Here is a 17754-nt window from a genome sequence, read left to right as displayed (position 1 = left end):
TGGTAGCACTTATGGAAGTGCAAGAATATCAAAGAACAGAGGCAGCAGAAGAAAGTGGTCTGAAGTTGAAATCCAAATATTATCCAAATTTACCACCAGGTAACAAAATTGATGTATTCCATGAGGCGATAAAGGAAGAGTTGTATAAAATGAAACACACCTAAGGAAAAAACAATCTGTCAAAAAAACATTTAGATGCCCTAAAAACTTTACAGGATGATAAAACCATTGAAATAAAATCCACGGATAAAGGCGGTAAATATCATCATCATTGATAAACACGATTATATTTTGGAAGCAAAGAGACAGTTGATGGACCAAGAGTTTTACCAACCTTTGATCAAAGACCCAACAAAAGAAATACAGGAAAGACTAGAAGAACATCTTAAGCAATGGGTCCATTAATAAATGAAGATGAATGTAGATACTTGAATAATAAACATCCTACAATGGCAACCTTTTATTGTCTTCCCAAGATTCATAAAAGTAAATTCAATCCGCCGGGAAGAACGATAGTATCTGCAAACAACTCATTATCGGTACCAGTCTCAGACTATGTCAATCATTATTTGGCACCCTTAGTAAAAACCCTAAGTTCGTACCTGAAGGATACGACAGACCTCTTGCAGAAATTAGAAACAATCACATGGAATCCAAATTACAAACTAATAACAATGGATGTAATCTCGTTATATTCTAACATTGAACATTCCATAGGCATTGAAGCCTGTAAATTCTTCTTGGGCAAGCGTAACGATCAATACAAAGAACACAATGTCATGCTCAATGAAATGATTTCCCTATGTTTGAATAAGAATGTTTTTTTATTCAACAAACAAATATTTAAACAAACAAAAGGATGTGCCATGGGCTTCTCATTTTCGCCAAATTATGCGAATTTAACCATGGGTTATTTTGAACAAAAAGTGGCATGGAATACAGCAAATTTTGAATTTCGCCAAAAGATAGTTCTATGGCTTTGGTTTATAGACGATCTTCTAATTGTCTGGGATGGATCTACGACTGAATCCAACACCTACTTTGAAAGACTGAACAACAGCTCAATGACTCTAAAATTCACGTATGAAATCAATCAAAAAAGAGTGGTGTTCTTAGACACAGAAATTCATGTTGAAAATAATGTTCTCGAAACAACTCTACATAGAAAAAAGACTGCGACAAACTCAACCCTACATTGAGAAAGCTTTCACAGTGAATCCCTCAAGTGGAGCATCCCTTATGGGGAGTTCTTAAGACTCCGAAGAAACTGCTCAGATGATACAGAATTTTCAAAACACTGCCAACAAGCTGGAAGTAGATTCCTCAATAGGACATACCCAAAAAAAGTCATTGAGAAAAGTCTCCTAAAAGTGGTAACTCAGAATCGAAAGGACATTCTACATAAACCACCTAAAACAACAGAAATAAAACAAACACCAATAAGATTAATAACACGCACAGTGCAGAAAACAAAAAGTTAACAGGAATAATTAAGAAACACTGGGGAATTCTGAAGTTGGATCCAACACTATCTCAAATCATTGGTGATCACCCAAACATGACATACAGACGAGCCAAAAATATAGGCGACAAGATTGTACACAGCCACTTTCAGGAAGCCCCAATCACTACTTGGCTTCAAAGAGAAGGTTTCTGGCCCTGCAAACAGTGCAAAGTATGCAAAATTGCAACGCCAACCAAATCAGTGGACACTGGGCGGGGCACAAAATGGAAAATTAAACAGCATTTAACATGCAAAAGCACCCATGTGATTTATATGGTGGAATGCCCCTGTAAAAAGCATTATATAGGGAGCACGATCTTTGAGGTAAAAAAGCGATTCCTGGAACATACCCGAGTAACAACACACAAAGATCAATCTAACACCATTGCGAAGCACATGGAGACACACCATGAAGGCAAATGGGAATCATTCAGATTTTGGGCATTGGAACAAATAGTCCTATCAGACAGAGGTGGCGATCGAATAAGAGCTCTAAAACAAAAGGAATCAGGCCACATTGTGACATTCAGGATACTAGATCCCAGAAGATTAAATCAAAATGAGGAACTTTATACACACCTTTAAAGAAGTAAAGACAAAACCACATTTATACTGAACTGAGAGCTGAAACTCACCAGTGAGATAAGAATTATATGAAAATTAATTCACCAGTGAAAATAATTGAAAAGAATGAGCAATTCAGCAAGCAATGCACAAAGAAATAAGCTGTCAAAGAAAGAATTCACATCTCTCGACATGGCAAATGTGGACAGAAAAAGCTCACAAGAGAGCCTAACAAATGATTTAAGTTGACATAATAGGGCTCACTAGGGAGCAGAAAATATTGTGACTAAATTAAACCAAATTAACTTACTGCATTGTAAAAAAAGCTTCGAAATTTGTTTTTAAAAAAGCACTTACACACATGAGAGAAATCACAAGTAGCACTAATGTTAACTCACATGCAACAGAATAAGAAGATACACATACCACAATGCATCACAATGTAAAAAGAAGTGAAATGGTGCCTTTAGAAATAAAAGATGTCCGTACTAACACTGAGACATCCCATGGTCAAGCCTTCAGGGGAAGGTGAAACGCGTTGGGGGAGGCAGCGTTTTTTAAATAAAGCCGCTATGAAAACTCCAATACATCCGAGAGAGTGCGTCTTTATTATACAATTACTACTGTCTTGGCAGCAGAATTGCGTATTGATCAAATTGAAACTGGCGTGGTCCTGCCGGAAAATATGCACCGTTTGGTAAAGGAGCGCCAGAGTTGAACTCCTAGGGCTACATTGTAGTGAAATTATATATATATATATATATATATATATATATATATATATATATATATATATATTTGCACGATCTTCAGACCTCCACATGCAGCGGCGAAAGAAGAGACAGACCCCACGTTATCCGGGCAAGATGTTATTTATTCCAAGTGCCTTTCAAAAATGCAACGTTTCGAGTACTAGCATACTCGTGTGTGTGTGTATACATAGATATATTCGCTACTATATATATATATATATATATATATATATATATATTACCTACTGGCGATAGCCAGTAGGTATATATAGTTAGGATTGGCTACCATAGGAAATCCGCAACATTCTATTGGGAATAACTTTGGCGCCGGTTTAGGAATTTGCGTGTAATTTTCCAAAATTTTGGCCAGCTCCGCTGTGCTCCTTCCCTGAAAGTTTCGGGGAGATTCGTGAAGTGGGGTCTGAGAAAAAAGGGGGGTTCTAAAACGCAGAAAAACAAATGTGTAGAACTCAAAAAGGGGGCAGGGTAGAAGCACCCTGACCCCCTAGGCCTGCTCAGGGGATCCCACAAGGACCCCCAAGGCAAAAAAATATATATTTTTTTTTTAAGTCGCGGGGTACGCGTACCGTACACGTACGTACGCGCATGGTACGCGTACCCCGCGACTTAAAAAAAATATATATATTTTTTAATTTTTGCCTTGGGGGTCCTTGTGGGACCCCCTGAGCAAGCCTAGGGGGTCAGGGTGCTTCTACTCCGACCCCTTTGCGAGTTTCACACCTTTGTTTCCCTGCTTTCTTGTGCCTTGGTTCTAACAAGGCACAAGATGGCTGCCAACACTTCCTGGTTTGGGGTGTTGACAGACAGTGGCAGCCAATCAGCATGCCTTCCCGAGAAAGCTGCATGGTCATTGGCTGTCAACACTTCTAACCAGGAAGTGTTGGCATCCATCTTGTGCTAGTGTTGACAGATAGTGACAGCCAATCAGCATGCCTTCCTGAGAAGGCTGCATGCTCATTGGCTGTCAACACTTCTAACCAGGAAGTGTTGGCATCCATCTTGGGTCTTAGTAGACTGAGGCACAAGAAAGCAGAAAAACAAACGTGTAGAACATAAAAAGGGGGCAGGGTAAAAACACCCTGACCCCCTAGGGCTGCTCAGGTGGTCCCACTAGGATATTAATATATTTAAACGTTATCTGCTAATAGAATTAGCATTTAAAAAACCTTGCGAATTCAATGAAAAAACCATAGGTTTCAGGTCTTATATAGTTAGGAATTAGCATTTAAAAAACCTTTGAAATTCACTGAAAAAACCATAGGTTTCAGGCCTTATATAGTTAGGAATTAGCATTTAAAAAACCTTGCAAATTCACTGAAAAAACCATAGGTTTCAGGCCTTATATAGTTAGAAATTAGCATTTAAAAAACCTTGCAAATTCACTGAAAAAACCATAGGTTTCAGGCCATATATAGTTAGGAATTAGCATTTAAAAACCTTTGAAATTCACTGAAAAAAACATAGGTTTCAGGCCTTATATAGTTAGGAATTAGCTTTTAAAAATCCTTTGAAATTCACTCAAAAAAAACTATAAGTTTTAGGGGTGTTATAGTTAGCTGGACATTTCACTCATACAAAACTATTGAAATTGCTCCGATATAGTTAGTTGTAGTAACTATATTTCGCGCACCCGCAATCCACTGCTGATGATGTCACATATTAGATCATTCATGACATGGTCAGTGACATCACTGATGACATCTCAAATGACATCACTGATAACATCACTGATGACATCATCCACGTGACAATCACATACACCTTTTCATACACTATTACAATTTTTCATCACTCTTTGTAAAATACAGAGTATCATATTTGAATCCATTGTCACAGCAATACAAGTATCTAAAAATCCACTCAGTGATTCATAGATGTATACACACATCTAATCACTGACCTGTGGATTAACTCATACATGCTGTCAATGAACAATAGAACACTATCAAAAATACTTATACACCTATATCGACATTAAACAACAGCACACATCCTATTCACATATGAAGTCATCCTACTCACTTATGCAAACAATGGATCATACTTACATATTTACTTAGCAAAACACTTATACAAACACCACTACATCTATTCATTTAGATAGTAAGTCATACTTAGTGAATTATAAAATCATTATTACAAGTATACAGTTATCCATACAGTCACTCACACAATCACACAATCATTGAGTGCTATGTATACTTATTTATAAACAACAACTGATACATACACTGTCTTTTATTTTTCTAGTTTGTTGGAAGTGTACCATTGAGAAATATATTTGCTCATCACCACACCCATAAAGAGATTCACTCACCCAAACTGTTAGAACATGTAGTTTTAACTTCATATATCTACTGAATCAACTATTCACAAATCTTTGGACAGTCACACACATCCCACCGAACCACACACACTTTAACACTCCCATACAAATACTCAGTTAACTAATCAATAACTAATATAGCCTTTCACATAGCTAGTAACCAACTGTAGAATCAGTTTACACAACAACTGACAAAGTGATACAGATATTCACACAGTTTAGTCACTATCCACTATATTTATTGAGACATTATAACTTTGTCAAGTAAACAATCAATTACACTGCTACTAAATCCTCCATCCAAATATGTATTTTTATATATCCACTCATTCTTCAATGCAAATTGCTATATATATAATGCATATTTAAATAACGAAGCAAACCACATTCACTGGATGATGTCATCAGTGATGTCATCAGGGATGTCATTTGAGATGTCATCAGTGATGTCACTGACCATGTCATGAATGATCTAATATGTGACATCATCAGCAGTGGATTGCGGGTGCGCGAAATATAGTTAGTACAACTAACTATATAGGAGCAATTTCAATGGTTTTGTATGAGTGAAATGTCCAGCTAACTATAACAACCCTAAAACTTATAGTTTTTTGAGTGAATTTCAAAGGGTTTTTAAAAGCTAATTCCTAACTATATAAGGCCTGAAACCAATGGTTTTTTCAGTGAATTTCAAAGGTTTTTTAAATGCTAATTCCTAACTATATAAGGCCTGAAACCTATGGTTTTTTCAGTGAATTTGCAAGGTTTTTTAAATGCTAATTCCTAACTATATAAGGCCTGAAACCTATGGTTTTTTCGGTGAATTTGCAAAGGTTTTTTAAATGCAAATTCCCAACTATACAAGGCCTGAAACCTATGGTTTTTTCAGTGAATATATATATATATATATATATATATATATATATATATATATTACCTACTGGCGGTCGCCAGTAGGTATATATAGTTAGGATTTTTTCTCTATGGGTTTTTTGAAAATTCTATGTCTAATAACTTTGGCGTTTGTGGACGGAATTGGCTGAAATTTTCAGGAAAATGGCACATTTTGTTTCTGAGCAGCCCGTGAAAATTTTGGGGGGGTTCGTCAAGGGGGGGCCGAGAAAAAAGGGGGGTCCCAAAACGCATGTTTCCCATGTTAATTTCCATAGGGCGGTTGGCCTCACTTTTAGCCCGAACGGCTGAATGGATTTGCACGAAACTTGGCAAAATTGTAGGGACTGGTAGCCCGATGTGCCTTTTGTAGGTCTCAATATATGTGCTGCAGTGGATTTTGAGAAATTAACGTTTAAAAAAAATATATATCTGTAACAGCGGACTGGGCAGCGGCCCAGGACGCGGACTTTTCGCGCAACGGAGCTTTGTGAAGCGAAGCTGATTGGTTCTCCGGCGTCTGTCAACATTCCAAACAGTCCGTAGCGGCCGCCATCTTGTCTCTCGGTAGGATCGAGAGACAAGAGGAGGTCAAAACAAAGGGGGAAATAACTATAAGGGGGCATAGTGGATCCTCGCTGACCCCCTAGGTTTGATGTGGAGGTTTTAAAAGGGCCCCGCGGGGCAAAAAAAAATAATAATAATAATAATCGAACGGCTGAATGGATTTGCACGAAACTTGGCAAAATATTAGGGACTGGTAGCCCGATGTGCCTTTGCTAGGTCTCAATATATGTGCTCCAGTGGATTTTGAGAAATTAACGTTCAAAAAAAGATATATATCTGTAACAGCGCTCCGCTTCGCGTAACGGAGGTTTGCGAAGCTGATTGGTCATTCTGTCACTGGGCTATAGTTGGGCTACATCTGGCTGATATTTGGGCTACATTTGTTTTTTTGTGTGTCTGGCGGCCATCTTTGGGCTACATTGGGCTACATTGGGCTACATTGGGCTTCATTGGGCTACATTCGGCTAATTAGCAAATAGCTCATCGCAAACTAGGAATGGTAAAGAATCGCTATTTATTCCTTAAAGTTCGCTATTTAGGAAATGCAAAAACCTTTGATGATACATATGGCGGTTCATCTCTAACAAGATAAGAAGCATAGGGATACATTTATGATGACTGGCGCATCACCAGGGATGTGTTAGTCATTCTGTGCCGCTGTTCCGTCACCTATGGTGTGCTGCATTTACAATGCGGCGCATCATGGGGCAAAAACAGCACAGATGCGTGATGTATCTGTGCCGTAAAGGTGGCGCATTGCTGGAGTTGTATCGCAAGTGTGATGAAGCTCCAGCAAGGGTCGGGGGTGCCCCTGTCGCAGGGTTTCTGTTCTCACACAGAACTGTGGGCAGAGGATTGGAACCTCGGCGAATGCATTGCTGGAGTTGTATCGCAAGTGTGATGAAGCTCCAGCAAGGGTCGGGGGTGCCCCTGTCGCAGGGTTTCTGTTCTCACACAGAACTGTGGACAGAGGATTGGAACCTCGGCGAATTAGGGTGTCCCAAAACTCACGTTAGTAATCAAAAACTCCTTAGCAAGCTAGGTACAGTGTCACATTGGATATAACAAACTCTCAATGTTTAGACAATCCAGAATATGAACTTATAGTACCTCAGGATACGTGGAACTCATGAACAGTCGGTCGTTATAGATTTCTTAGAAACCAGAACATGGAGTTAAGAAGAACAGATGTGTATTTGAAATGTTTATTTACTAATGCCGTCTTCTCAGGCGTAGTACCTTAGATAATAAAAGTACACATATTATCAGTAGCAAAATTACCAGCATAGTTACTAGTACATAAAAAGCGAATGGTGACAGTATGTTAACATGCTGTAAATGAATAAGAGTTAGCAACACTTATAAGCAGCCGCGGGCCGTGGAGGGAGTTACGGTGGGGCAGGGAGGCGGGGAGGGGGAGGGGCAAGGTAGAGAGGGCTCCACCCTGCTTCTCCCCCTCCCCGCCTCCCTGCCCCATCGTAACTCCCTCCACGGCCCGCGGCTGCTTATATCTCACCCTCCCTAATACACATATTATATTATTTGCTAAGAAGGTCTCTTTGTGTTGGTTTAGGGCGTGCCCATACTTTAGTGTCTTAGATTTGAAGGAATCACATCAGCATACACCAGCTCTCTCTTCATGTGAACCGCATCAACTGTTGTGTATGTGTGTTCGGCAAAGCAATATAAAACCCGCCTCATGCCCAGAATTGGCAGAAGTTGCACTTATGTTATGAGTATGAAGTCGTGGAGATCAGACCTCATAACAATTCTGTATCGTGTTGTTCTTGAAACTTTAGCACTCGCTGTACAGATATAGTTTAACAAGTAAAGCAGATAGTAGACCAATAACATATTATTCTCATGTAAACCACGATGAACTACTAGGTGGAAAGCTAAAGCAACAACTAAGTGTCTTGTGCAGAAGTTGCAAAAAAGGAAAAATGCCGTTTAAACCGGTAATGAGCCCATGCTAACTTAACACGGTGTAAAGATATCCAGGACCTAGATGACACCTCCCCATGATCCGGAAACGAACTGAATAAGATAATAGAAGTGCCATCTCATGAGAGCAGATTGCAAGTTTATATGTGGACGGTCCGCAAGGTAAAGCATTAAAAACTAGGAAAATTTAATGCTAAAGAAAAATAAAACAGCCAAGTACTTTATCGAGTCTTAAGCCAATAGGCAAGGTAAATAATAAAAACTTGACAAATAAGTCAATGAATTGTCAATGAAATGCTAGTACTCAGCATATCAAACATGAAAAAGGTCTATGACATAACTGTGTATGCAAAATAAGCTGCAACAGCCTCCAATAGGAAGTCACCGTCTTCATCCGAAAACAGTTCAGCCATCCAATTTAAAAGCGGAAAAGAACATACGTGCTCTCCCAGCACCGGATCCTCTATCACCATCAGAGGACAGCTCGGTGGGTTTTCAAGAAAGCTCTGTTCCAAGAAAGACTGTGCTGCCGCCAGTAAATTCCAGGGACCAAGTAGTCCATGCATCAATGCCACAGCCATAATCCTTTCGCCAGGACAAACCAACTCGTGAGTAATGATAGGAGTCATCAGCTGATTAAAGTCGACGTCAGGAGAAACCGGTCCGCAGAGACACAAATCAATGGCCCAATCGAAATCACAGGTCAGGCAGTGAAATACAGGCTGGACACAGGTGAAGTAGGAGAATCGAAAAGATAATCCATATGCCGTGCTTAATATCGCCAACGGCATTGTGCCATAATATTCTAGCATGCGATTGCGGAACAGTGTCAGCAGCTGCAGGGTGTGAGGTTGCATAGGAGGGACATCCATATTTAAAAATGTAAAAAAGCACAAGAGCGTCCGCTGGTAATGCAAGTAAAAATGCCAATCCACGAACCAGAGTGGAGAAAATGGAATGAAAGGAAGCAGGGATGACTCCAAAGATTTTCTCAAATGAAGTCACGAGACCACTGGTAACAACTTTAAAAAAGTGCGCCAGGGACTTTGTGGAGGATGCGTTAAAGATAGTCGGAAACATGTTGCTGAAATTGAAAGGCAAATCTTAATTGAAAAGGGTGTGCACCTCTGTACGGGTGTTCGCTATGTGAAGTACGAAAGTTTCACGGGCCGAACTCAAGGCCACCTCTCTCTGAGACAAAAGAGCTCTTATTCTTGCCATGCCGTTGAAACGTGTCCCAAGGTTGGTATTTGTTTCTATTTTAGCGAGGTCAAAAAGATATCCCATTAGTGGCCTACTGATTTTACTCGATTCCTTTTCTTTTTTTTTACACGATTTTTCGTTATCTGCAAAGACTAAACAGAGTATTGCGACTCTGTGTTTGTTTGTAAATAGAGAATGAACCAAAGAGAACTAATTCTAAAACAGTAAATACTTGGATAACAATCAATCAAATGGAGAGAGAAGCAGGCACGACGGATTACAACGGGGGCAAAGGCCTGCGTTAACTACCTTTCACTATCTGCAAAGAGAGAGTACTCGTAATAGAAATGAGGGGGGGGGGGCACCATTCAAAGCAGATCAGTGTGCATAAACACGAAAATGTTTTCACTTACCACGTACTTGACATTCGACAGCTTATGATATTTGCTATTAAAAAACCATTGAAATTCACTGAAAAAACCATAGGTTATAGACCATATATAGTTAGGAATTAGCATTTACAAAACCTTGAAAATTCACTGAAAAAACCATAGGTTATAGACCATATATAGTTAGGAATTAGCATTTAAAAAACCTTATTTTACTCACACAAAACCATTGAAATTCCATATATAGTTAGTTGCACTAACTATATATTGCGCACCCGCAATCCACTGCTGATGATGTCACATATTACATCATTCATGACATGGTCAGTGACATCACTGATGACATCACTGATGACATCTCAAATGACATCACTGATGACATCACTGATGACATCTCATTTGACATCAATGACCACATCACTGAAGATATCATTCATGTGACAATACAATGCATCTCCTCACATTTTAATATAACCTCTGTTTCACCCAGTGTTAAAAACAGAGTATAATTTTTGAAACCATTGACACACCAATACTAGTTACTACATACGTACTCACTGATTCCTACGTCTACACACACATTCACTCATTCACCCATACAATCATTCATACATAGAATCACTCATGTTTAGAACACTATCATATGCACTCATACACCTATACAGACACTCACACTCTGCCACTCATCCATGGAGTTACTCACACACCTAGTCAGTCCTGTAAAGAATCAATCACACTTCCATTTTCTACTCTATACAGTTAAACATAGAGCACCTTACGTTTTCAACCATATACTAACACATACTTACTCTCTTATACAATCATTGATACAAGTACACATTGATCTGTACAGAGTCACACACCTCCCAGCCAGCCACACACACACTCAGTCTCCCATGCAAATACTTGGGCAATCAATCAATAACCCATATAGTTACTCATATAGCTACTGATCAACACATGCAGCAGTTTACAGAACAACAGACATAATGATGCACAAATTAAGACAGTTTAGTCACTAACCCATGCACTCAGTGAGACACATTTAATCACTCACTCATACATTCAGTCATGCACCTACTAAATCCTTCGTCCAGACACTTATACATCCACTCATTCTTCAATATGTAAGACATATTTTAACTTTACAGAAACATAGTCACTGGATGTTGTCATCAGTGATGTCATCAGTGATGTCATTTGAGATGTCATCAGTGATGTCATCAGTGATGTCACTGACCATGTCATGAATGATGTAATATGTGACATCATCAGCAGTGGATTGCGGGTGCGCAATATATAGTTAGTGCAACTAACTATATATGGAATTTCAATGGTTTTGTGTGAGTAAAATAAGGTTTTTTAAATGCTAATTCCTAACTATATATGGTCTATAACCTATGGTTTTTTCAGTGAATATATATATATATAATACCCTTTCAGGCATAGAGAGACGAATAGATGATGCAAAAAAGAAGCAGAGAACTCTGGGGGGTAGTTGTCAAGGTTAGGTGGAAAGCAGCTCCTGTATGGAGCACTCTCAACACCAGCGACACTATAGATCTGTTCACCTCAAATATCTGCTTTTCTATCAAAGTCTTTAAGCGTAGGATTGGCACAGTGCTATCCATGTATATATGCATGTATAATGGTGCATATAAGTACATATTATTTTTTTTAAAACTATAGGACTTTATTTACCATGCATGTTAATACAATGAAAATGTGAGTATTTGACAGTTAACTATAAAGCCTACGACTGTCAAACACCCGCTTTTTTAGATTGCGTAATCAGTTTGTATTTTCTGGTCAACCTGATGCACAGTCTGATGCACGGTGTTCTGTTGATGAAAAAAAGCAATGTGATACCATCACCTTCACTGGTATACTTCTCTGATTGCTTTTCAGTCTGCAGTAATCCAGACAACTTCCAATCTCATCATTGTACCGCTAGATGGAGATGCTGCCAACCAAATATCAGAAGCAACCGCCTGCGTGCTCAAGAAAGCAAACACAAGTCGCACTAAATATGCCTTTTCACACAATTTCCCATGTTGCACAAACACTTCCTACTGTATTATTGCTGCTTGGCTTCTTTTTACTTTTTCTTAGAACGGTTATTTTGTTTGATCACTGCGACCGGGAAGTGCATGCTGGGAACAAAGGCACACACAAGTGAGAAATTAATTTATTAAATTGACTGGAATCTCCGTGCGACAGGTAATGAGGCAGCATCTACGGATGGCTCGGTGACCCGTGAGCCGCTCGCCCCAGAAGCGCAGTGAAACGAATAGGAGCCTTGTTTGGTTTTCAGAGAGCATTCAGCGAGCCATGAGCCAGACATTCTATCTAAATTACGATTTCATTGATCAAACCCGGAACTCACGGATTTTAACAATGTACATTTAACACAGACCTGACCATATACACTTCCGTGATTTATTTTTGGGTCTGTTCTACTTTGCACGGAAGTGCTATTAACCATTATATTATCACCCATAATAAATGGTGTGCTGTTTAAGTAAGTTTTTTCTTGTCACAATCAATCATCACAAATCAATGATCCGGGAAGGTAATATGATAGCATTTCAATATATTGATATGGATGCAATGCATAGGAGCTCCACTCTGGGCTAGGATGTGTCCACTGGAGCAGGGGTACTTACTATTGGACGCTGTGTTAAACGTCACATTTCAGAGCGTGATAACCCAGGGTAATAAAACGGGCCCCTCCCTTTTCCACTCAGCGCCCCCGGGGGACGGTATGGATTGAACGCCTTGGAACATTACATTACCGCCAGGGGCACTGCAATGGAAAGAAAGCGTGCACTAGAATTGACCTGGCCTTCTGTTAGCACTCTGGAAGAAGATGGACCCCTTCACACGTACATACAGATGGTCACGGCCTTCAACGCTTACCTTGAGCCAATGGCAAATCCCGATTATGAGCCCATTATATTCCAGAAAGCCAGGCAAGAGCCAGAGGAATAGCTTCAATGGCGGCTGGCATGGTTCGCAGGTGGCGAAGCGGGTGCAAGAGTGAGGGGTGGTGGGAACGTTAAAAAAAATTCTAATAATTAAAGAAACACTTACCTTGCTGTGCCAGTCCCGGGTATCTGCTCCTGCTCTCCTCGTCACACCGAGGCACAAAAAGCACAGAAAAGGCTTCCCTGACCAATCACAATGCTGCAATGCAGCGTTGTGATTGGTAAGCACCAAGGCTCCCCTGACCAATCATAACGCTGCATTGCAGCATTGTGATTGGTTTTGAGCGTCCTGGTGTGACGCTCAACCAGGGAATAGGGTCCTGGGCTTGTTCGCCACAGGCTGTAATGCAGTCTGCATGGAGAATAGGCAAAGTGCACATGACTGGTTGGGGCGGCCCAAGAGGTCATTGCGCACTTAGGAGTGGGCAATCCACCCCTCGCCTGCCCCGTGCTGAGACAAGGGCAGCCCCGCCCACCCGCCTGCAAGGCAGCAGGAAACATAAAATGATAATAACTCAAAGTTATTAATATTTTATGTTTCCTTTACTTCACAGTGCACTGCTTAAAAGCAGTGGAGAGACGCTGCTCCGCCATAGTGGAGGAGCAGCCCCTGCATGTTTCATGCACACCTGAAAGATCTTGCGGTGACCTGTGCAATCACTAACAAGGCTGAAGAATTTCGAGCACAGGTCATCCAGGGCTGTGCCTCCTCCAAACTCACAAAACGTATCCTGCAAGTCCCTGGGATGCCTTTGACTGAAGTTCTCATGCTGGGTTGTTTCAAGGCACTTTCGAAGGTGAGAGCATCCTAGATGGAAGTGGTGCAGCTTAAGGAAGTTAAAACTGAACAGCTCAACAGGATGTCAACCACAAAACCAGTCACTAAGATTAAACCTTTGCCGTGCGGGCCATGTGGCAACTGTGGAGGTGCTGCACATCACTTAGCCGATTGCCCAGCAAAAGGGAAGACCTACATGGCATGTAAGAAGCTGAATCATTTCTTCAAAGTGTGTTGATACAACAAGCGGAAGGACATCAACTCAAGGGAGCGATGAATGCCATTAATTATTAGGAGGCCGGGTCAGACCATGATGAAACTGGTCGGCATGAATGATGACGACTTACCAACGCCAGTCCATTTAGACTTTGCTGTTGAAAAAACTGATCCCAAGATGCAGTCCCTGCCTGTCTGCCCCATCCAAGTTGGGTTGACTAAACCCTCAGCTGTGATTGACAGAGGTGCATCTATTAACATCATGGTCGGAGAGCCCTATGAAAAACTTGGGCTGAAACCTGCACTTCTCCCCACCAGTGTAAAAGTTTACTCTTATGGCCAGACAAGACCGCTGAAGATCAAAGGACAATTCACAACCATAGTCACCAATGACTAACAATTGGTCTTTGCTTCCATCTATGTATTCTCTGAGGGACGTGGCATGTAGCTCAGCATCGCCGAAATCCTCTGGTTCATCCACTTTGCCCTCCAAGTATATACCAGCCAGCTAAACAATATATTTTGCTAATCCAGGATGGGTTTGAGGGCATCAACTTCCTCAAGAACAAGGTAATCTTGTTACACATTGACCGCACAGTATAACCGTTTGCATTGCGTCACAACAGGGTGGTCTTTCAATTTCGACCTAAATTGGAGGCAGAGCTGATAAAGCTTGAAGATGCAGACTTTATTGAAAGAGTTGAAGCCCCCACACCTTGGGTGTCCCCCATTGTAGTTGCCAGGAAATCATAACAGCCAGGCAAAGTCTGGATATGAGGCTCCCAAATATGGCCATAAAATGCGACCAATATCTCACACCTACAATCGATGACATCCTTGGGTAACTCAATGAAACAAACTTGTTTTGCAAAATAGACCTATGTTCAGGCTACCAATTACTGTTGTTCCACTCCACCTCGAGTTATATTATGACTTTGTAGGTCTCTTAAAATACAAAAGACTGCATTTTGGCATCTGAAGCACCGCTGAGGTCTTCTAAAATACAATCAGGGAAGTTTTAGGTAGCCTCCCTGAAACCATGAATGTAAGCGATGACATCCTGATCTATGCAGCCTACAGAGCAAGCATAATGAGAGACTGAGGAAGGAGCTGCAACGACTGTGACTGCGGCCTGAACTTACACCCGGAGAAATGTGAGTTTCTCCAGACCAACATAAGTTCTTCTCAGCCAAAAGTGTTGCCCCTGACCTGAACAAAGTGCGAGATATCAAAGTGGCACCCTCCTGCCCCTATCCTACACTTCTGAAGTCCTACATTTCCTAGGCATGGTGAACTATTCTAGGTTGATCAAGGATCTCAGATGCTCATTAAGCCCTTTTGTGAGCCCAACAAGGACAATGCCCCTGGACATAGGGACCACAACAAGAAATCGCATTTCAAAAGATGCCCTCTCAGCAAACACAGCATATTTCAACCCAACGAGGACCACTAGAATTGCTGTGGATGCCACCCCCACAGGCCTTGTGGCAGTATTGACCCAAGAGCAAGAATGTAGAGAGTGGGCTCCAGTTGCACACTCTAACCTGGTGCGGACCCTAACAGAGCAAAGGTACTCCCAGTTCGAACATGAAGTGATTGCTATTCAGTGGGGTTGCAGCACTTCCCCATCTATGTCTACAGCTCACACCAACCACAAACCATTGATACCACTCTTCCAAAAATCATCATCAAAGCCACCTTTCCGTATTGAGAAGTGGGTGCTCCTACTTCAAGAAAATTCTTTCAAAGTTCAGTACAAGCCATTCAAGCCAGGACCCAACAGCCCAGCTGTCTATTTATACATTCACCCTAGAGCTGCAACACCATGTGAGGGATGTGAGGCTCAAGAAACCAAAGAGTCTGCCAGTCATGTAGTGGACCAGTTCCACCCAAGTCCAATGACAATGGTTCAGATCATAAAGGCCACTATAGGCAACTCCCTGCAAATAACTGTCATCTTCCTGGAGTCCGGGTAGTGGGGCCACAAGTTTTACTGAGGGCAAAGAACTCCGGAGGCCCAAAAATTCTGAAAGGCACTGCACATTGTAGGCATGAGCTCACCACAGATGGCCATGGATGCATGCTAAGAGGCCAACAAATAGTTGTGCCACAGTTTGATTGCACAAGCCACACAACTAGCACATGTAGGCCATCAAGGCATGTTGAAAACAAAAGCGTGCCTAAGGCAGAAAATGTGGTCTCCTCTTTTGGAAGAGTTGATGCAATCATACGAAGCTGCATCCATTTGGAGTAGGGGTGCTTACTGTTGGATCCTGTGTTTAGGGTTTCACTTAGTGTTTTCGGGACATGAGGTCCCAGGGTAATAAAAAAGGGCCCGTCTTCCATGGTGGGCAGTTGAAAATCTGCACCACTGCTGCCTGGGTGTGTTTTCCCTGTGCCCGCTCCCTACGCCAATCCAGCCTGAGAGACATCCCAATACAAAAGAAGTACTGGGCTCTGGTTTGTCAGTGTGATGATGAGGAGGTCAGGATGAACATGGGTGAGGCTGAGGTGGCCTTTTGGGAGAGATAGCATCCTCATCCAGTTAGCCATGTGTTGCTTAATAAAGCACAATAAAACAAAAAGGAGCTTTATTTGGGTTGCAGTCGAGGATCCTGCATGGCTGCAGTAGATGACGGCTAGAAAGCCGGTGTTATCCTTACGCATAGCCGACAGACCCTTTCATTGGTTTCCACAATGGAGGCAGTGCTTAATTTGAGATGGTGGTTGCCAGTTGGGGCCACCAGCACTCCTTTTAGGGGACAGTAACCCCCAGTCTAGAATTCGGTTCCTCTGCCAGTGAAAAAGGACAAATAAGTGCTAAAGAGGCCTATCCCGTCACCTGATCTGGGCTCTTCAGATGTCAGCTGACTTTCTGCTTCATCCAACACAGTACTTCAGGTGCCTCTGACTAGTCTAATATTTGACAGCTTTCACCTTCAGTTCTTTTCTACCTTTATGAGATATTATTAGATATTAGACTTTCATTTTCAGATTTCATCTGCCTATCTTGAGACTGTTTTACCTTCATGTTACACCCATGTCGTATTAAACGAATGCCTCTGCTAAATCTTCACACCAGCACTCAGGCAGCATTTTGCATTTTACGTTCTTCACAAAAACTCTAGATAGATAGATAAATAATAAATATGGGTAAACGTATGTCCCTAAAAATCTCTGGATTACAAGTTTGGAATAAAATTTAGATTTTTGAGTTTCTGAAATAAGGTATTCTATCAACTTTCTCCTCTAAATGGGAGCAGAAATGCTTTGTCTGCATACATGGGAGTCTTTCAAGTTTTAGTTATTCAACCTGAAAAGCATATGTTTGTGGACAGGGCCATGCCATTGGGCTGTTCTTTGTCATCTACAGTGTTTCAGGAATCAGTACATTTCTGAAATGGACATTTTAGTTTCTGACTATGATTCCATTATGTGGTCCATTATTTAGTTATCTTCTTTGTTGTGGGAAGAGCAACCTGATCAGTAAAAGGGGGCAGTCTACTCCATAGTTTAGTAATTGGCAGAGAAGATGGGATTCCACTGGCACTGGAGAAGGCGTAGAACTAAGCAGCATGGGTCAATTTCTCAGACACAAAATTAGATCAGTAG

Source organism: Lissotriton helveticus, chromosome 1_1 (genome assembly GCF_964261635.1).
Source record: "Lissotriton helveticus chromosome 1_1, aLisHel1.1, whole genome shotgun sequence".
In the NCBI taxonomy this organism is placed as follows: domain Eukaryota; kingdom Metazoa; phylum Chordata; class Amphibia; order Caudata; family Salamandridae; genus Lissotriton; species Lissotriton helveticus.
This window is presented reverse-complemented; position numbering follows the sequence as displayed.